The sequence below is a fragment of the Giraffa tippelskirchi genome, chromosome 6, assembly GCF_054371585.1.
Source record: "Giraffa tippelskirchi isolate mGirTip1 chromosome 6, T2T-mGirTip1v1.2.pri, whole genome shotgun sequence".
Taxonomy (NCBI): Eukaryota; Metazoa; Chordata; class Mammalia; order Artiodactyla; family Giraffidae; genus Giraffa; species Giraffa tippelskirchi.
In genome coordinates, this window is record NC_137280.1 from 6,122,299 (window position 1) to 6,145,174 (window position 22,876).

At 35.4% G+C, this 22,876-nt stretch overlaps 1 protein-coding gene across 11 annotated transcripts in view; it reads left to right on the forward strand.

Annotated features, from left to right (window-relative positions):
* CNBD1 (cyclic nucleotide binding domain containing 1) overlaps window positions 1–22,876 on the forward strand; it is a 441,461-nt gene that overhangs the window by 328,980 nt on the left and 89,605 nt on the right. The window lies entirely within an intron of this gene.

Consider the following 22,876-nt stretch of genomic DNA (forward strand, 5'->3'; position numbering starts at 1 on the left):
AATGGCAGTATTTTGTTCTTTTTTATGACCGAATAATATTCCATTGTATATATGTACCACACCTTCTTTATCCATTCTTCTTTCAATGGACATTTAGGTTGATTCCATGATCTGGCTCTTGTAAATAGTGTTGCAGTAAACATTGGGGTGTATATATCGTTCTGAATTATGGTTTTCTCTAGCTATATCCCTAGGAGTGGGATTGCTGGGTCACATAGTAATTTTATATTTAGTTTTTTAGAAGACGCTCTGTATTGTTCTCCTTAATGGCTATACCTTCCCACCAACAGTGTGGGACGTTTCCCTTTTCTACACACTCTCCAGGTTTTATTGTTTATACCTTTTTTTGATGATGGCCATTCTGACCATATGAGGTGATACGTTAATGTAGTTTATATTTCTCTAATAATTAGTGATGCTGAAATTTTAGAGCTCTAGAGGTATTGGAAGAATAATCATCCAGTCACGTGTGACTGACCCTCCAAATACTATAAATATTCAAATAGGATACACAATTGAATTTGAAATATAAATGATAACATTGATTAAAAGATCTAAAAACTTATAGAAATTAACATAGGTGAGAGATTTACTTTAAATAAGCTCAATTTGATATTTTTTCATATTATTTGTATCTGATATGGCTGAATTCTCTTTTCTGAATTTCAGAGTATTTTTTTTTTAATGTTTCTTAAAAAATATGTATCCCCTACCTTTTTAACTCTGATTTTGTTTAGCTTCAAATTCATGTGTCCACTTTTAGTAGGTATCCTTTTGAGATTGCATTGATTAATTCTTTCCTTCTATGACATTAAACTACCAAACCTCTCAAGGTACATGTCACTTAAGAATATATACTATCTACCAATTAGATTTATAATAGTCTCACTTGACATAGGCTACATTTTTCTTTTTATGTACTAATTATGTTAACTGATGCTAGGTAAATATACTTTGGATTCTTTTGCATAAAGCAGCATGTCACACATGAACGTCCTTCTTTCAAGCATGTATCAGAATCTTCTTTGTCACCTGGCAAACTAAAATTCAAGTAGATGTCATAGTTTAAGTTTTATTTGTGTTTTTGTGGGTGTTTTTCATATTTTTAAATTCTATGTATTTGTTCATTTGTAACTGATGCTATAAACCTACTGACATGTTGTGTGACTAATTAAACATTTAGTTTTCCAGTAATGCATTTCACAATTCCTCTCCAAATTTACTGTATTACCATCTTTGATAGATTGAAACATAATCCACATATGAGAAGAAAACATTTTCTCAGGTATACAGTTCACACTCTATTTGCTCCCATATAAATTACGTTAAAGAACCAATATCACTTAAATGATCTAGTTTATTAATGATATTTAGTAAATACCTAAAGGAAGCAGTGCAGTCACCATATTTTTACCTGGGATAAGTAGAACAAGAAACATAAAAGAGTGCATAAATATATATATATAACTGTATATAATCATAGAGGAAAATGTTCAATAATTAATTGGACATTATTTAAAATGATTTAAAGTATGATTTTTTTTTTCATTTACATTGTTAACTTTTGGAAAATAGCAGATAATTTGTTTTGTAAACTATGTACATTCTTCTCAGATGTTACCTTGAGCATCTAAAAAAACCTGAAAACGAGATTATTAGGTTTAAGCAATATAAGTATATATTTTCTGAATATAATGACACTGGGAATTTAGCTTATCTGATTACTATTTTTATTAAGGTAATATATCTTTGCCCAGATGCAGAATTTATACCTCAAGTCATTTAGATTAAAATTGTACATACCAGCTACCTTAATTTTATTGATATCCGAAATTCTCATCATACTATTAAAACAAGGGTACTACTTTTGTAATGAGAAATAATTGCTTTCGTATAAAAGATGGATTGCCACTGTTATTAATTATATCTCATTCAACCATGAATAACTGAAAAACTAAGAGACAGCTATGGATTTAAATGGGCTTTTCTAAAAGGAAAATTTCAATTTCAAGATGTCATCATACATACTATCTGAACGTTTTTGTTTGTTTTTTTAACAGGAAGAATATCGAAAGACTTCTTTCTCTGATAATAATTATTTTAACCTAAAACCTAGGAAACCAGATTTTTCTTTTACCATAGTTAGGTCTTTTAGATGTTTTAGAAGCAATGAATGTATTCTTATTGAAAAGATCTCCATCCCAACACCCTTGGTATTTCTCCTCTCTGCTGAGACAATTATAACCAGGTGTCTCCTTGGTAACAAAGTTAACCAGAAGAGCTTAGACTATTGAAAGATTTGCTACAGTAACTATGCTTTCCTTTCCTCTTTGTTTTTTGTTTCTGTTTGATGATAAAATTGTTGTATAAATATACATTTCCCAGTTAAAAATAAGGTATGGCACAATAAATTTTGTCTTGAAATCCTTTTTACTCATTACTAATAATGTCAATGAAGAAATGTAAATTAACTTGAGGTTAATTTTTGTTTTATTTTGAACAAAATTTTGTGTGAAAACAATATATTTCATGTAATTCTTTCTCAGAAATTAATGGAGTAAAATTTCATTGGGAATTTCATAAACATATTGAAGAAAAATATATTGTTAATGATAAAACCAGTCAAATATTTTAAACATTTTGCAGACAGACATGTAGAAGTAGTTCATAGTTGGGAAATCAAGCTTATTTTATGAAATATCATATATCTTATACATTATATATATGAATAAATGATAACATTAATCAGAAAACAAGGTTGACCTTGGAATTTTAATTATTTATATTATATTAGCTACTGATAAATTTCATAAAGTTTTTGTTGTTTATTTTGCATAAAGAAGTCAATGTTTTGCTTGGGTAGTTTTCAGTAATTTGTTTCATAAACAATATTAAACCATTTCAGTTTATGGATTTGGGGATGACAGAGTTGACTTAAGTCTATTATAAGAAAAGAAGCAGAAAGATCTATAATACTCTATTCTCAATTTTAGACTTGCTGAGGCTCTACTTTATACTATACATTAAGCTACTTGTTGTTCTACTAAATGCTGTTGTATCATAAATGTAATCCTTGGTGACTTATGTAGTCGGTGAGTCAAAGTTTCTGTGTTTGCATTGCTCTGCCATGTCTCTCAACAAGAAGATATACTTGTAAGTTGGATTGTTCGCTATTCATGAAAATGATCTTACACAATTTTGGCACATTTAGTTTAAAAACTTTAACTACAACCATTTTGCATTCCCTTTGCAGAAAAAATTAAAGTGTTACTCTGGGTTTTGGGGTGCTTCTATTAAAATATAACCATAAACTACTGTATACACAAAAGAAATAACTGGTTTATTGAACAAGTTCAACTTTGCATTCTTAAAGCAATTGTCTTCCACATTCTTTGATATTTTTTCAAAGAGTGGAGTTTTTCCCCTGCCATTTTAAAACAAGTCTAATGATTTTATGAACACTTCTAAGTCATAAAATATGCTAAAATTTATTTTTAGTTTCCAAATATTCTCAACTGAGGTATTAATGCCTCTAACTTGATAAGAAGCGCATATCCAGATTTGATGCAGTGCTGATAGGCTTGCTACATCCTGGTTCCTTGTTTTCTTGCTGCTTGTCAGCTGGGGAATCCTTCTCAGCCACTAGAGGCTGCCCCATTCACAAACCCTCTCCATCTCAGCAATGAACAACTCCCATCCAATCTCTCACACTGAGTCATTCAAATTTCTTTTCTCTACCAACTACTTTTAAACAGCTCATTCTATGGGTGATCTTGCTAGGCTCACCCAGATAACCTCTCTAGAAGGAGGTCAACTTGTTAGTAGTCTTACTTCCATCTGTAAAATCTCTCTGATTTATAATATAACATAATCATGGAAGTCATATCGCAATCATGAAGGCCACATTAGAATACTGCTGCCGCATTGCTGGGGGCATTTTAGGCACCTAAGCTTCCTTAAGTTCACCCCCAGTTTTCCTTCTGCGGTTTCTGATCTCTCTACTGTGGGGCCTGTTTGGGTATTGGGGAGAAAAGGGCAAAGAAGTGATAAAGGGAGTGAAAATGAATTGAAGTGATCGTTACTTATAAACTGGCTCTCACTTTCATGTGTCTGACATTTGTTTCAAGCTAATTACTTACTACATGAATGCCTTCAAGGGTTTTTAGAAATGTCTTCCTGTTGGAAGGGGTCTTTCACTTGTAATTCCTTAATAGGGATAACACATTTCCTCTCTTGGAATCCAAGGGTAACTTCAGATTTCCTCTGCTGGGGCCACTTCACTGACATCCTCCCCCGACCTCAGTACAATCCTTTTGGGACTCTATTCTGGCTCTCTTTTATGCCTGGGTCTAAACTGTTCTGCGTGAGGGAGTCCGTGTAGAAACACACACCCACATTCTTTGCCCTGACAAACTTTGAGAGGGTGGGTCAGTTCCAAAGCAGTCACTTACATAGCTTGTCTGTCTGTAGGCAACTAGCCTGTCTCTTACCCTTGGTTTTATCAGTGGGTAGTCAGACAATAGTGTAGGGTGGCTTTTAACATTTGAAAATGCATTTAAAGCTCTCCAGGTGCTCCTATTGAAGGTTTGCACTTTCAGTTGGAAACAGAGATATTTCTCATCTAGGCTCCTGGGAAAGGAGATGGTGAGGTTCCAAAGAGAGTTCTTCTGAGAGGTCCTCTTCATAACAGTTTCAGTCCTCAACTATTTTAAATCCTCAGTGTGATGGAGGGACTTTGGTTTTCCTCAACTTTAAAATAAAAATATTAACTTGCTATCTCTTTTCCAATGAGTTGTCTGTTCACATCAGGTGGCCAAAGTTATTGGAACTTCAGCATCAGTCCTTAAAATGAATATTAGTCTCCCTGTCTCTGGCTTTGTCATTTCTAATCCATTATTCATACAGTCTCTTAATTAAGCATTTTAACATACAAATCTATTACTTCTCCCCTACTAAAGTCTTTGATTGACTTCCATCATCTATATCAGTATTTCTCAAAGTTTTCATTATGGGACACATAAATATTGTAGAATATTAAAGAAATTTGGGGAGAGTGGAAGAAGCTACTTTGCTTTCAAAGTTATGGCCCATTAGACTCCCTGAATCTCAGTCCACTCTTGTTGTACCAGGAGTGAGATTAGTGCCTCTTTGCACCTTAAACCTTTCATTTCTCAGTGACTGGGGGATGCTCTGAACTCTATAGAAAAATTGGAAATGACTTAAAAGATCTATTGTGATATCAGCTCCACCAAATTACTTCTCCATTCTCATCACATAAATGTCCAACAATATTGAAACAAGTGTAATTTCCTGAAAAAGCCATATTGTTTCATGATTCTGAGCTTGTGCTCATTTTATTTTCTTCCTCTAGAATATTTTTTCCCTCCTTAACCAGCTGGAAAACCATTATTTATAGTTCTATATTCTAAATATTAGCATTTACTTAGTTCCAGGAGAGTTTTTCTTATAAACGTTCCTTTTGATACTTAAATCACAGTGTTTTATTTTGTATGTATACACCTACTTTTCCAAATAAACATTTATTTTTTTCTCTCCTTTATTTTTAATTTTTAAATCATAAAAATATGTTAAGACATTTATAGGAGACTTCAAAAATACACAACAAATTTATATATATTTCCACTATATATTGCAATTATTTTTAAGTAGATAATTTAAGATTTTTAGCTGGAGTTTCAATATCAAATTCTCAAAAATTAATAGAATGAATAGACAGAAAGTAGAAGGAAATAGTAGAACTGAAAAGCTCTATGAACTAACTCAACACAAATAAGACTTTTACAATTTTTACACAACAGCAGGTTACAAATTCTAAAGTTCCCATAGGCTATAAACCAGTAGACACTGGAACATATCCAGGAACATAAAAAAATGTACAAAAATTTCATACTATAAAGATTTTGAAATCATATAGAGTCTGTACTGTTATCACTGTGGAATTATGTTAGAAATCAGTATCAAAAGGTATTTGAAAATGACCCACATATTTTCAAGCTTATGTGACATTTACTAAGAGATAACTGACTTAGTCATTGAAAGCCTCAATAAAGTTAAAAGACTGAAAAAACACAGAGATTAATTGCAGAGAAGAATGTATTTAAATGAGAAATTAATATCAAAATGAGAAAATAATATCAAACATACTTTAAAAGTGGAAATTAAATGTCCACTTTCAAATTATAGGTGTATCTAAGAAGTCATAACAAGGATTATTAGAAAATATTTGCAACAGAATAAAAATATAAAAGAATTTATCAGAATTTGTTGTATGCAGCTAAAGCTGCTCAATGCAACTAAATACATTATGGAATCTTGAATAAGGTATGAAAACAAATAATGGTCACTAGCACAAAATTTTGTGAAATTTGAACAAAATCTGTACTTAGTTACAAATACTATATCACATGATAATTTTCTGTCTTTTTTTAAAAGCATAGTGTTTCTTTATATTCTTGGGATTGGATTAGAAGTTTCATGCCTCAAGAATTATTTTTCTTAAATCACTAAGATAATAAGCTTTCTAGACTTACAGCAGTAATATTAGATACCAGAATAAATGAAACTAATATCAAAGTTTTGAGTAAATATAAATTAGAAATCTAGAATTCTAATCATAGTCAAACAAGTGAAACAAAATGTCATAATTTTTTTATCTAGGCAAAAATTCGTAAGTTTTATAATATATATATATTTTTTATTGTACATACTATGCATATATATGTATATATACAAAAGCTTTTCTACTATAGTTGATAAAGACTTGAGAAACAACAATGAAAAATTGAGATGGAGAAATTGGAAAACATAAACTAAATGAAATGGGAACATTGAATATAAAATAGAAAAAGTGAGGCAAACTAGATAAAGTAAAAGATCATCATATAGTTCAACTGCTTTTAAACATGGCTGCTTATTAAAATCACATCTGGAGTTTTGGAGAATTAAAAAAAAAATACCTATGGACTTGTATTTTTCAAAAAATTCCAGGATCATTCTAATGTGCATCTGGATTTTAAAAAGTGATTACAGGTTTTTCTATTAAATGGTAGTTTTAATGATATAGAATTCTATTATTTTCTGTTGACAAATCATGATACAATATTAAAAGGAATAATGGTAACATAATCACAATAATAAAAGATGTTTATCAGTTTTCACAATCAATAGCCAGACAAAAAATAAAAGATAATACAACTGCAAGCCTTAATGGAAACATGATTTACCAGCGGTATGAATTACACACAATTTGGAGAGTTAAGTAGAGCGATGTGGTGAGTGGAAGTGCGTACACGTACTTGTTTCATCCACCCAGCCAGTCTATGTCTTTTAGTTGGTGCATTTAACCTGCACATTTAAGGTAATTATCAATTTGTATGAGCCTATTACCATTTTCTCAATCGTTATTACTTATCTATATTATGTATTCTCTCCATCCCAAAACATATTTGATCCAATCACGTTGAACCCTTAAGGTCTCTCTCTTCATAGCAGACACTCACATTCACTACTTATAACCCCTTGCTCCATGCTAAAAGGCTTTTTTCCCCTAAATTCACATCAAAGTGATATCTATCCTCTATTACCTATATAAAAACCACTTCATTAATTTTCTCCTTTGATGAAGACAGTATGCCATGCTGAGAATATCATGAGTGTTTCAGTTAAAATTTCAGTGTGCTAATTTATGTTCTCTCATCTTCTGTGGGGCTTCTCTGGTGGCTCAAACGATAAAGAATCTGCCTGCGATGAGGGAGACCTGGGTTTGACCCCTGGGTTGGGAAGATCCCCTGGAGGAGGGCATGGCAACCCACTCCAGTATTCTTGCTGGAGAATCCTCCTGGACAGAGGAGCCTGGCAGGCTATACAGTCCACGAGGTCCACGGAGTCATAAAGAGTTGGACATGACTGAACGACTAAACACATCATCTTCTGTGAATTGTGGTTGTAAGAAATTACGCTAACCCCTAGACTCCAATGTTTTAATGGTAAAACTTGGTATAACAATAATTACTTTCTAGAAATACCCTGATCCAGGTGAAAGCACTTAGAAAAGCATCAGATACACATTCAGATTTGCATAGTCATATTTGGAAATTTTACCAGAAATCTGCATATTGGGTAATCAAAATAGCTAACATTAGTGATTCTTTACTGAATTAAATTGCTTTATTTGCATTATTTCATTAAATCTAATGACAATCCTTTGAGTTAAGCTTATTAAACAAATTTTACCAAAGAGGAAACTAATGCTTATAAAGCAGGAGACACTGGCACAAATAAAGAGGAATTTGCAGTGATGGAGCCAGAATTCGGGCCCAATTCTGTACAGAGCCCCTGCTCTTAACTAAGCTGCTCATTTTATAGGGGAGAAATTGGAAACTTAGAAAAAGTGAAATATGTAACTGAGGATGTTTGTCTAACGTGTCAGAGCACATCTTGGAAACCAGCTTTCAAGGCTCACAATTATATAATACTAAGCATTTGTATTTATTAATTTAATTTATGTGTGAATAGTCCTGGGAAGTAGAACCGTTCTACTTAGAATGTAATACAAAAATACATGTTATATTAAAATACTATTTATGGAAGTAAAGTTTTTTTAAATATGTATAAATAAGTAAAACATTTTGTAGTAATGTAACTTTTATTTCTTTAGAGAAGTGGCTTTAATATATAGATACATTAAAAAGTTGTGGAGCTCTAAAAGGGAAAATCAATGAAACATTGATATACAAATTATATATAACTTTTAGGGAAATACTTGTTGTCTCTTTAGGAATAATTTAATCAAAATAAAATAATGGTTAAAATATATTTTATAATTCTTGAGATGCTTTAGGCAAAGGAAAAAAATACATGTTCCAGAAGAAAAATCTTCTGATTCTTCATACATATATTTTTTAAATAGGAATAATTTGATGCAATGATCTTCAAACTCTTTTGAAAGCACAGTTTACTCAGTGGAATATTTTTTGAAGTTGTACTTCAACAAATGTGTACTTAATTGTATGTAATATGTATACGTTATTGTATCACGATCATGATAAGACACAAAAGAGAGAGTTTAAAAGTATGAGATTAAAGTAAAAAGAAATTCTAATATTTTCTTTCCATACCATATTGGATGAATATGTGTAGGAAACTAGAGAACACAGCTTCCTTGGGAGAGCGCCTGTTTGTATATACAGGTGTGAAATGAGAAGCAAAGATGCAGTCAGGTTTTAAACTAATGATGCAGACGCCAATGTGTTGCTCTGAACTCTGAGTTATTGTGCATCATAAGAAATGATGAAATCAGATATAAGCATGAAAGGGTCTAGTAAAGTTGGGGATGGGACAATATTTAGGAAGCAGGAAACAGTTAATAATTGTGTACAATGTAGGAAAATTAGTCATGACAGAAGAACTTGAGCTCTCTCTCTCTCTTTTTTATTTTTTTAATTTATTTACTTTTAGTTGAAGGACAACTGCTTTACAACATTGCGTTGGCTTCTCCCATGCATCAACATGAGTCAGCCATAGGTATACATACGCCTCCTCCCTCTTATCCTCAGGCTTCCCTGATAGCTCAGTTGGTAAAGAATCTGCCTGCCATGTGGGAGACTCCAGTTAGGAAGATCCCCTGGAGAAGGGATAGCCTACCCACTCCGGCATTCTTGGGCTTTCCTTGTGATTCATCTGGTAAAGAATCTGCCTGCAATGTGGGAGATCTGGGTTCTGTCCCTGGGTTGGGAAGATCCGCTGCAGAAGGGAAAGGCTACCCACTCCAGTCTTCTGGCCTGGAGAATCCCATGGACAGCCCATGGGGTCGTAGAGAGTCGGACATGACTGAGCGACTTTCGCTTTCACTTCCACAAGCCTCCCTCCCACCTCCTGCTCCATTCCACCTCTCTAGTTTGTCACAGAACCCCAGTTTGAGCTCCCTGAATCATATAGCAAGTTTCCATGGCTATCTATTTTACATATGGCAGTGCATATGTTTCCATGCTATTCTCTCCATTCATCTCATCCAGTCCTTCTCCACCCCCTTCTCCCCCACCCTGTCCATAAGTCTGTTCTCTATGTCTGTGTCTCCATTGCTACCCTGCAAATAGGTCCATTAGTAGCATCCTTCTGGATTCCATATATATGTGTTAATATATGATATTTGTTTTTCTCTATTTGTCTGACTTCAGTCTGTATAACAGGCTCTAGTTTCATCCACCTCATTAGCACTGACTCAAATGTTTTCCTTTTTATGACTGAGTAGTATTCCATTGTGCATATGTGCCACAGCTTCTTTATCCATTCATCTGTCGATGGACATCTAGGTTGCTTCCATATCCTAACTATTGTAATAGTGCTGCAGTGAACATTGCGGTACATGTATCTTCTTCAGTTATAGTTTTCTCAGGGTATATGGCCAGTAGCAGCATTGTTGGGTCATATCGTACTTTTATTCCTAGTTTTTAATGGAATCTCCATACTGTCTTTGTAGTGGCTGTATCAATATACATTCCCATCAACAGTGTGAGAGCGCTCCCTTTTCTCTACATCCTCTCCAGCATTTATTGTTTGTACATTTTTTGATGATAACCATTCTGACCTGTGTGAGGTGATATCTCACTGTAGTTTTCATTTGCATTTCTCTAATAATGAGCAATATTGAGCATCTTTTCATGTATTTATTAGCCATCTGTATGTCTTTTTTGGAGAAATGCCTGTTTAGGTCTTCTGCACACTTTTTGGTTGGATTGTTTGTTTTTCTGGTATTGAAATTCATGAACTGCATGTATGCTTTGGAAATTAATCCTTTGTCAGTTTTTTGCTACTATTATTATTTGCTATTATTTTCCCCCTTTCTGAGTGTTGTCTTTCACCTTGTTTATAGTTTCCTTTGCTCTACAAAAGCTTTTAAGTTTAATTAGATCCCACTTGCTTATTTTTGTTTTTATTTCCACTACTCCAGGAGGTGGGTCATAGAGGGTCTCGCTTTGCTTTATATCATAGAGTAGAGCATGAGTTCTTTTAGGACACTTTTGTGTCTTGAACAACTGAGAGTTTTACAAATATTTTTGAATGGGTTTGCATAAGAGTCAGATAAGGGGAAAAAATGGTAGTGCTATAATAAAATCATTATGTCAATAGAGATAACAGTGTCTAAAACAATGCCATTCCTTAATTCACCTGAAACAGTTGCTAGGAATTACTGTTGTCATGTTAGAGGTAATTACGAACAAATTCATGTAACAAGCACTAAATTGAATGGGAATTTCTATCTCTCTACCTGAAATGCTATTGTATTTATCTACCTAAGACTAAATTATATCAAGAGAGTGATATTTCTAAAAAAAACCAAACAGACTTAATAGTTTTCTGGGGCTCTGGGGAGGAAAGAGGTAAAACAATTGCCCTGTAGTTTATGTATCTTTATTGGAGAGATGATTTGAGGGAAAGAAAGAACACAGTTGACCCAGTCGACTCTCCTTGGAGGTCTCAGGAAATAAACTATTGATATTTGATAGGAAGCGCATGCGTGCTCAGTCATGTCCGATTCTTTGCAAGTCAACGGACTGCAGACTGCCAGACTCGTCTCTCTGTCTATGGGATTTTCCAGGCAAGGATACTGGAGTGGGGGATCTTCCCAGCTCAGGGATAGAAGGCAGATCTCCCAGATTGCAAGCAGATTCTTTACCAGCTGAGCCACCAGGGAAGCCCAATGTTAGAGAAGAAACGGGTAAAATAGCCAATGGTAAGCAAGGTTCTGTTAGACAATGAATCTTCCTAGTGGTACAATCCAAATCATGTAAAGTGAGAACATAGAATTGTGAAGAAGTTGAATGCTCTTTGGCTTCTTAATATTCTTAGTATTCTTCTAGAATACTGTTTATGAGGTACCAATGATTCTTTGATTTTAAAACATAGTGATATATATTTAATTGCTTGCTAAGACTGATAGTGCTTATGAGACCCTGGTATTTTTGACTTGCTGAAAATTAGATTCAAGGAAGGCTCATTCACATAATCTTCAAATTCATTTCACATGTGTTTTAAAGTAGATGTACTGCTTGAATAATAATATTGAAAGTAAGAGAGATAAGTTTAATTATGTATTATCTGCATATAACATTGTATAACAGAATCCTGATAGAATTGGCTATTTCATCTGTAGCCATTAGATAGTCTTAAAATATTTTGTTCATCTTTCAACAGATGTTTATGAGTGCCTGCTTTGTAGAAGACACCATTCTAAACACTGGGGATAAAATAGTGAACAAAACAAAATCCTTGTTTACATGAAACTTACTTATTGGGGGAGATACATACTAAAAAATTGTATGCATATATTACATGTCAGGCAGTGATGAGTGCTCTGAAGAAAAACAAAGCATATCAGAAGATAGAGACAGATGGAGAGATGCTATTTTAGACAAAAGGATCAAGAAGGACCCCTAATAATATGATATTGTCCCTGAGACCTGAGGAAAGTGCAGAATGTCTGGAGGAGGAAGAATGGAGCAGAATTAACGAATAATGTAAAAAAATCTGAAGTAGAGCCTGCTGAGAATGATTCATGATCAGTTCAGTGTAATTCAAATGAGTGACTAAGTAGGAAAATTGTAAGAGATGAAATCAGAGTAGCAGCAGGAGAAAAGTGGATGTAGGGTCATTAAGCTTAAGGATCTTAGATTTTACTCTGGGTGAGGCTTTGGGGATTTACAAAATGATGAGGAATATAATCTAGGTTTGTTTTTCTTTAATCACTTTAGTTCCATATGTAGAACATATTTTAAGGGCAAGGATTGAAATGAAAAGATCAGTTGTGAGGGCATTAGAAAGTCCATGTAGAAAATGATGATGGCATACTCTAAATCAACTTACAAATTCAGCAAAATCCCTATCAAAATATCAGCCTGCCTTCTTTTTTTTTTTCTTTTTGCAAAAAATGACAGACTGTTACTAAAATCCATATAGAAACACAAGAGATGCAGAATAGCCAAAATAATCTTGATAAGATGAAATATGGAAGACTTCCAAACTTTAAAACTTACTGCAAAATTGTGTCGTAGTTACATAAAGAAAGACATATATCAGTGGAATATGATTGAGAGTCTAGACATAAACTTTTTATAGTTATGGTCAATTTTTGACAGGATGACAAAATAATTCAAAGAGAAAGAATAGCAGTTTCAAAAGTGATCCTGAGATAATTGGGTATGCTCACTCACAAAAATGAAATTGGACTCCTACTTCACACTACAGGCAAAAATTAAATTTAAATGGCTGCAAAGACTCATAGAATTGAATGTATTAACAAAACTAATAAAACTCTTAGGATAAAATTTGAGAGTATGTCTTTGACCTTGAGCTAGGTAAAATCTTTTAAATTATGATACCAAAGCACAAGCAAGAAAGGAAAAAGAAGTGATTTATTGAAGTTCATTAAAATTAAAAACTTTTTAATTTTAATTGCAAATTATACTAAAAAGAAGGTGATAAGGCAATCCACAGAATGGAAGAAAATACTGGAAATAATTTTTATAATAAGGTATTGAATATTGAAGGAGCACTAACACCACCATTAAAATCAGTGAATAGTCTGAACAGATATTTTTCCAAAATATAAAATAGGGTAGTGTGCACATAAAAAGATGCTAAGCATAGTGATTAAGAAAGTGCAAATCAAAACTGCAATGAGATAACATTTCTTTTCCACTATTGTAGCAAAAATTTTAAAAGAAAGACAATAAATGCTTTCAAGGATGTGAAGTAATGGGAATTTTCATACATAACTGATGGAATTTTCATACATAACTGATGGAAATACAAAATGGTACAACCACTTTGAAAAATAACTCTATAGTTCTTCATAAAACCAAACATACCTTTACTGCATAACTAAGTAATTGCACTCACAGGTGTTTGTAACAGTATTATTCATGATAACCAAAACATGGAAACAACTCAAATGTTCATCAACTGATAACATGTGATATATCCATACAAATGTACAAATGAATACTCAGCAATAAAAAGGAGTGAAGTACTGATACACAGTCCAACATGGATGGGGCTTCCCTGGTGGCTCAGATGGTAAAGAATCTGCCTGCAATGCAGGAGACCCAGGTTCGATCTCTGGGTTGTAAAAATCCCCTGGAGAAGGGAATAGCAACCCACTCCAGTATTCTTGCCTGGAGAACTCCATGGATGAACCTTGCAACATGGATGAACCTTGCAACATGGATGAACCTTGCAACATGGAAGAACCTTGGAAACACTGTGCTAAGTAAAAGAAGCCAGTCACAAAAGACTGTTTCTATGAGATATCCAGAATAAAATCTATAGAGATAGAAAGTAGTGGTTGTTAGGACTGAGAGAGAAAATGGAGAGGGAAGAAGAGTGACTGTTAAAAGACGTGAATTCTTTCGAATGATAATAAATATTCTAAATTAGATTGTGGTATGTTTACAGCTCTGTAAGCAGAGGCTGCTCTCCTGCACGGGCTTTTCTCTAGCTGTGGTAATGGGGGCTGCTCTTCAGCTGCGGTGCGTGGGTTTCTCAATGCAGTCGCTTCTCTTGTTGAGAATCATGGTCTTTCTGGCAGGTGGGCTCAGTATTTGCAACTCCCATTTAGAGCACAGGCTCAACAGTTGTGGTGTATGGGCTTAGTTGCTCTGTGACTTAAGGGATCGTCCAGGATCAGAGATTGAATTCGTGCCTCCCACATTGGCAGGCTGATTCTTTACCACTGAGCCATCAGGGAAGCCCTTTGTGTTGCTGATCCTGTTCATGATGCCAATTGTCTTGTGTTCCGACTGTTCACCGATCCCAGGGTAGGCGAGGCTCGAGCTAAGAGGCTGGAAGAGGCAAGGAGCAGTAGGAACTGCAGACACGTTTACTCTCTCCTGGCTGGCACAGCAGCTGTGGCAGCAGCCACAGCACAGCCACAACGGAGCCGTAACATAACCTCATCTAACACAACCACGATGCTCCTCCAATGTGGCCCCAGTGCAACAGCAGCCAGGGCTTTCATGCTGAAGCTCATATAGGCGAACCGCACAAAGCAGCCCGTGACCAAGCGAGTACCTTGGGATGTGCATGCGCAGTGCTATAAATGATCTTAGCCGTGACATAATCATTATTTACGAAACGTGGGGCAAGAGCTCCTGACCATGCAGTCTTGGCTAATTTGCACTCCCCCCACCCCTATTCTCTGAGCCACCAGGGAAGCCACAGTGGCTCAGCTGGGAAAGAATCCGCCTGCCATGCGGGAGAACTCGGTTCGATCCCTGGGTTGGGAAGATCCCCTGGAGAAGGGAAAGGTTACCCACGCTAGTATTCTGGTCTGGAGAATTCCACGGCCTGTAACTCCATGGGGTCGCAAAGACTTGGACACAACTGAGTGACTTTGACTTTCACTTTGGGCTTCCCAGGTGGCGCTAGTGGTAAAGAACCCGCTGGCCAATGCAGGAGACATATGAGACACGGGTTCGATCTCTGGGTCAGGAACATCCCCTGGAGAAGGAAATGGCAACCCACCCCAGTATTCTTGCCTGGAGAATCCCATGAGGAGCCTGGCAGGCTACACTCCATGCAGTCGCAGAGTCAGACACTACTGAAGCGACTTAGCATGCATGCACGCACACACATATTGCTGGCTTTTAATGATTTTTTTTTAATCTAAAAAATGATCATTTAAAATGGTTTAGCATCAAAGTTTGAAGGTCTTTCTACAGCTTTTTGTTTGTTTTGTGCTAATGTCAGAACTATGAAATGACAAGTTATTGGAGAGAGGAATTGAAAAGATAGGGATGACATTAACTAGAATCTAGGAGTTTGGGTCAGGAAGCAACAATTAGAACTGGACATGGAACAACAGACTGGTTCCAAACAGGAAAAGGAGTACGTCAAGGCTGTATATTGTCACCCTGCTTATTTAACTTATATGCAGAGTACATCATGAGAGACGCTGGGCTGGAAGAAACAAAAGCTGGAATCAAGATTGCTGGGAGAAATATCAATAACTTCAGATATGCAGATGACACCACCCTTATGGCAGAAAGCGAAGAAGAACTAAAGAGCCTCTTGATGAAAGTGAAAGAAGAGAGTGAAAAAGTTGGCTTAAAGCTCAATATTCAGAAAACTAAGATCATGGCATCCGGTCCCATCACTTCATGGCAAATAGATGGGGAAACAGTGGAAACAGTGTCAGACTTTATTTTGGGGGGCTCCAAAATCACTGCTGATGGTGATTGCAGCCATGAAATTAAAAGACACTTACTCCTTGGAAGGAAAGTTATGACCAACCTAGATAGCATATTTAAAAGCAGAGACATCACTTTGCCAACAAAGATTCGTCTAGTCAAGGCTATGGTTTTTCCAGTGGTCATGTATGGATGTGAGAGTTGGACGGTGAAGAAAGCTGAGCACCGAAGAATTGATGCTTTTGAACTGTGGTGTTGGAGAAGACTCTTGAGAGTCCCTTGGACTGCAAGGAGATCCAACCAGTCCATCCTAAAGGAGATCAGTCCTGGGTGTTCATTGGAAGGACTGATGTTGAAGCTGAAGCTCCAATACTTTGGCCACCTCATGCGAAGAGCTGACTCACTGGAAAAGACCCTAATGCTGGGAAGGATTGGGGGCAGGAGGAGAAGGGGATGACAGAGGATGAGATGGCTGGATGGCATCACCGACTCAATGGACATGGGTTTGGGTAAACTCCAGGAGTCGGTGATGGACAGGGAGGCCTGGCTTGCTGCGGTTCATGGGGTCGCAAAGAGTCGTACATGACTGAGCAGCTGAACTGAAGTGAGGAGTTTGGGAGTAGAGTAAAATTGTGGGTGTAATCAAGAATGTATTTTAAGCATTTTAACTCTACAGACACTAAGTATTGTCAGAAGGAGATTTGAATAAGCAGACTTTTTTTTTTCATAATGCAAAACACATTTATTTGCATGTACAACAAGGAGGATTAGGATCCGAGATGAAAAGAAAAGCAAACTTTTGTCAAATGGAGATCAGGATTCTTAAGGAGCTTTTCATTGTTCAGGAAAAAGTGGGGAAAAATTTCTACAGACAAGACTCAAGCACAGTTCACCCTATGACTGAGACAACTCTTCTTGGTCTTCCAGCGATATTCTACCTCCAGAAACACTGCATTTGAGCTGTTAATTAGATATAATATGATCCAAGTAGCTTTAATTCTTTTTTAAATAACAAAAATGAGAGGTTGTAAGTAGACCTACACACTAAATTATTGTTTATTATTGTGTTTTGTCTAACACGAATTCAAGTTTTTAGGTAGCACATAGTATATAAGTAAAACTAGGCTTGAGAATTTCAAAGAAATATAAACCACCCTTTCTTTCCCAGAAGAGATTGTGAGGTTCATCGAAAGTATGGATTGCCAGAGAAAGTCAATTTCCCTTAAATAGAAGTAATAAGGGGTCAATATATAAGATGTAACAGACTAAATGATAAGTGCCAATAAGTGTAGGACATATAAGTACTATACTTTGGAAAACAGAAAGAAAAACACCTGTGGACTGGGTGGTCATAGAATTGCTATAAAATAAGTGTGACTTTTTTCAGATCCACAGAAAACAGATGTGAATACATTGATAATACAACCACTCCATGGTTACATGTATAATAAAAATAATCATAATAATTAAAATAACAATAATTGATATAAAATTACAATCTACATTTTTTGTGGGCATGATCAAAGGGTATATTTTATAATCTGTTGCTTAGATATAATAAGCATCCATACTGAGTATGTTATGAATATGCTACTATCATGGGGAATATTTAAAATCAGAACTGCCTTAAATAATTATATTTTAGCTTCTCCAGCTCAGAATACTGGAGTGGGTAGCTATTCTCTTCTCCAGCATATCTGCCCAACCCAGGGATCTAAGGCAGTTCTCCCACATTGCAGGCAAATTCTTTGCCAGCTGAGCCACCAGGGACATCCATATTTTAGCTAAGTGATATAACATAAGAAGATTCTTAGTAATATAAAGCCATGATAAAAATCAAGTAATTATCCCCAACTCTAAACCTAATAGCTTCCCTTCTCCTCCTGCCTTCAATATTTCCCAGCATCAGAATCTTTTCCAATGAGTCAGTTCTTCGCATCAGGCGGCCAAAGTATTGGAGTTTCAGCTTAAGCATCAGTCCTTCCAAATGAATATTTAGAACTGATTTCCTTTAGGATGGACTGGTTGGATCTCCTTGCAGTCCAAGGGACTCTCAAGAGTCTTCTCCAACACCACAGTTCAAAAGCATCAATTCTTCAGTGCTCAGCTTTCTTTATAGTTCAACACTCACATCCATACAAAACTACTGGAAAAACCATAGCTTTGACTAGATGGAACTTTGTTGGCAAAGTAACGTCTCTGCTTTTTAATATGCTGTCTAGGTTGGTCACAGTTTTTCTTCCAAGGAGCAAGTGTCTTTTAATGGCATGGCTGCAGTCACCATCTGCAGTGATTTTGGAGCTTCTCCACCCCTAAAAAAGTCTCTCACTGTTTTCATTGTTTCCCCATCTATTTGCCATGAAGTGATGGGACTGGTTGCCATGATCTTCATTTTCTGAATGTTGAGTTTTAAGCCAAATTTTTTACTCTCCTCTTTCACTTTCATCAAGATGCTCTTTAGTTCTTCTTTCCTTTCTTCCATAAGGGTGGTGTCATCTGCATATTTGAGGTTATTGATATTTCTTCCAGCAATCTTGATTCCAGATTGTGCTTCATCCAGCCTGTCATTTCTCATGATGTACTCTGCATATAATTTAAATAAGCAGGGTGACAGTGTACAGCCTTGACATACTCCTTTCCCAATTTGGAACCAGTCTGTTGTTCCATGTCCAGTTTTAACGGTTGCTTCTTGACCTCCATAGAGATTTCTTAGGAAGCAGGTCAGGTGGTCTGTTATTCCCATCTCTTTAAGAATTTTCCACAGTTTGTCATGATCCCCACAGTCAAAGGCTTTGGCTTAGTCAATAAAGCGTAAGTAGATGTTTTTCTGGAACTCTCTTGCTTTTTTCAATGATCCAGCACATGTTGGCAATGTGATTTCTGGTTCCTCTGCCTTTTCTAAATCCAGCTTGAGCATCTGGAAGTTCACGGTTCACGTATTGTTGAAGCCTGACTTGGAGAATTTTGAGCACGACTTAACTAGTGTGTGAGATGAGTGCAATTGTGCAGTAGTTTGAGAATTCTTTGACATTGCCTTTCTTAGGGATTGGAATGAAAACTGACATTTTCCAGTCCTGTGGCCACTGCTGACTTTTCCAAATTTGCTGGCTTAATGAGTGCAGCATTTTAATAGCATCCTCTTTTAGAATTTGAAATAGCTCAACTGTAATTCTATCACTTCCACTAGCTTTTTTCGTAGTGATGTTTCCTAAGGCCCACTTGACTTTGCATTCCAGGATGTCTAGCCCTAGGTGAGTGATCACACCATCGTGGTTATCTGGGTCATTAATATCTTTTCTGCGCGGTTCTTCTGCGTATTCTTACCACCTCTTCTTAATATGTTTTGCTTCTATTATGTCCATACCATTTCTGTCCTTTATTGTGACCATCTTTGCATGAAATGTTTCCTTGGTATCTCTAATTTTCTTGAAGAGATTTCTAGTCTTTCCCATTCTACTGTTTTCCTCTATTTCTTTGCTCTGATCCCCGAGGAAGGCTTTCTTATCTTTCCTTGCTAGTCTTTGGAACTCTGCATTCAAAAGGGTATATCTCTCCTTTTCTCCTTTGCCTTTTGCTTCTCTTCTTTTCTCAGCTCTTTGTAAGGCCTTCTCAGACAACCAGTTTGCCTTTTTGCATTTCTTTTTCTTGGGGATGGTTTTGACCACTGTCTCCTGTATAATGTCACGAACCTCCGTCCATAGTTTATCAGGCACTCTGTCTATCAGACCTAAAAGCTTGAATCTATTTGTCACTTCCACTGTATAATCATAAAGGACTTGATTCAGGTCATACCTGCATGGTCCAGTGGTTTTCCCTACTTTCTTCAATTTAAGTCTGAATTTTGCAATAAATCTTTGTTTTCAGTTACAATTTGCATTCTCACTTTTTTCCCTCCTTCTCTTTGTGACTAATAGGAAAGTCTAGAATAGTAATTTCTATTCTTTTGTCTGAACTTATCTTTATATTAAGGCTGTGATGATTAAAAAAGGCAATCTAACTACATAGTGTATTTTAAGATTTAAGAACCTCTGTGTTTTACTTTTCTGCTCTTTTTCTACTAACTCAGTAAATAAGAAAATACCATTTTTACATGGGCTAAAGAAATATCTCTATTGTTTATATGACTACCATGATGAAGCAAATCAAGCTGAAGTATTATTTATTTCCTTTTCAGTAAATACAGTAATAGAGTCCATAGAGTCACAGAGTCAGACAGGACTGAAGCAATTTAGAACACACGCAAGGACACCAAATCACCAAATCAATTATTTGAATTGAAGTAAAATGAAATTGTTTTAATATCTTGTTCTCACTTTGTTCACTAAACATAGGTCAACAGTTCAGAGCACTTTTGCTTAATGACTTCTCACTTCAGAATTTGACAATATAAAGTTAAATATGTCCTTTGAATTCAGCATAAATGAGTATAGACTCCTTCTAGATAAAGTTTAACATGAAAATAAATAGTGATATTTGAATTTAATTTAAAGAGCCTGCAGATAGAGTACATAGTTGGTTATACGCCTGTGATATTGGCTGTTTTTGCGGCAGTTCTATGGCTTTTAGAATAGTTCTAGGAAAAATTTTCTTAGAAGTGTGTTATATGTTATACAACCTAATTGTTCACTCATTTAAGAAATATTTATTGATGAACTAATAGTGCCAAACACTTTCTTAAAATGCTGTAATCAAGATTTACAAAGTTGTTTTGAGCATAGCGAAAGAAGAGACCTGTTTTGTGTAAACCTTGATTTGTGCCTGTGTCATTTTAATCCTTTGAGACTCTCATGACAGCTAGTGATCATTCTCTTCAGAGGCAAGGCTGGGATACTGCATAGGCTTGCCCACAGAGCCTTTTCCATACATTTTAGGAGCACATAGAGGTTAATAGAAAAGATAAAAGCATCATAGAGGAGACTGATGGAAGACATATTGAGGTGGGTCTAGGTGTATCTTCCCCCAGCTTATTCCTTCCTTAGAGCTCAGAAATTATGGCACACAAAACCTTCTTCTCTCTGTTGTGAGTGTTTATCTACAATGTGACATGATTACGCAGTCATATAAATTAATTTTTTCCGAACACCACATAATTTGTTTTGTAGGACTATAGAAATTTCCTTTAAATCACTTAGCAAACTTCTGTTAGAATTGAGATGTTACCTCCTTCCACTGAAATGTCCATGCTCAACTTAGAAGCAGCTGGTTTTTGTCATCTCATCTTAGATATTTGTCTTTTATAATACTTTGCAATTTAAAATTTTATAGCAAAAGTCTTCAAGGGCAAAAATATATTTGTATTTCTTGTATATCTTCCCTTTGAAAATGCATTTTTAATAATAAAAATAACATTTAATATTGTCTCTGTGGGAAAAAAAGTCAACAACATACTACCTAAATAGTCAAAATAAACAACACACCTAAAAGTAGTCAAATTTCTCTTTAAATCTCCCCAGTTTCCACATTTGAGATAGACAATTCTTTTTCTTTATTTTCTTCAAGACTTTAAACACATATTTATATGAGTTTATATAGAGAGTTAACCCTTGAACAACATGAGTTTGAACTGTGTAGGCTACTTATATGCAGATTTTTTTGCAGCAAGTATATTGAAAAATTCTTCAGAGATTTGCAATAAGTTGAAAAAACTTGTAGACAAGTCACAAAGCCTAGAAATACTGAAAAAAATTAAAAATTAATTATGTCATGAATGCACAAAATATGTTGATACTAGTCTATTTTATCATTTATTACCATAAAATATCCACAAATCTATTGTGAAAATTGAATTTATCAAAACTTCTGCACACAAACACTTACAGATCATACATGGTGCCATTTGCAGTCAAGAGAAATGCAAGCAAATGTCCAGATGCAGCGTTAAAGCAAAACTGTGTCAAGTTAACTCCAGTACATACTGTACTACTGTCATAATGTCATAGAAACCTCCTGTTGCTACCACAATGAGCTCAAGAGTTGTGAGTATCTGCTTAAAATTCTTGTGATACTAATCATTTCCACATGAGCAGTTGATCTTGCCAGTAAACTGGTATCACAGTAAAAAGTGATGGCTCATGGTACTTGCACATTTTTCATTATATTTAGCACAATACCCTAAATCTTGGGTAACACAAAGAGACCCGTATGAAGTGTCACTAATGATGGTGGAAATGCCCCCAAGAAGCAGGAAAAGATACAGCATTACAAGAAAAAATGGAATTGCTTGATATGTACCAGAGATTGAGGTCTGCAAATTGAGCTTGCCTGCCACTTCAAGATAAATGAATCCAGCCTAAGGACCATTATATAAAAAAGAAATAAGTAATGCCATTGCTGTGGTTATTCCACCAGAATTGAAAATCTTGTACTTCTTGCAAACTACTTTTTTTTAAATCTCATACTAAAAATGCAGTTTTGATGTGGATACACGATTGCTCTAAGAAAGACGTATCTATGGATTTCTAAGATTTGAGAACAGTGAAGTCATTATATGACAACTTAAACCAAAAGAAAGGGGAAGGATCTAAAGCTGGAGAATTTAACACCAGTAAAGGAGGTTTGATAATTTTAGAAAGAAGTTTGGCTTAAAAAGATCAAGATAACAGGAGAAGAAGCTTATGCTGACTGAGAGGCAATAGATGCGTTCCCAGGTGCCATTAAGAAAATCATTGAAG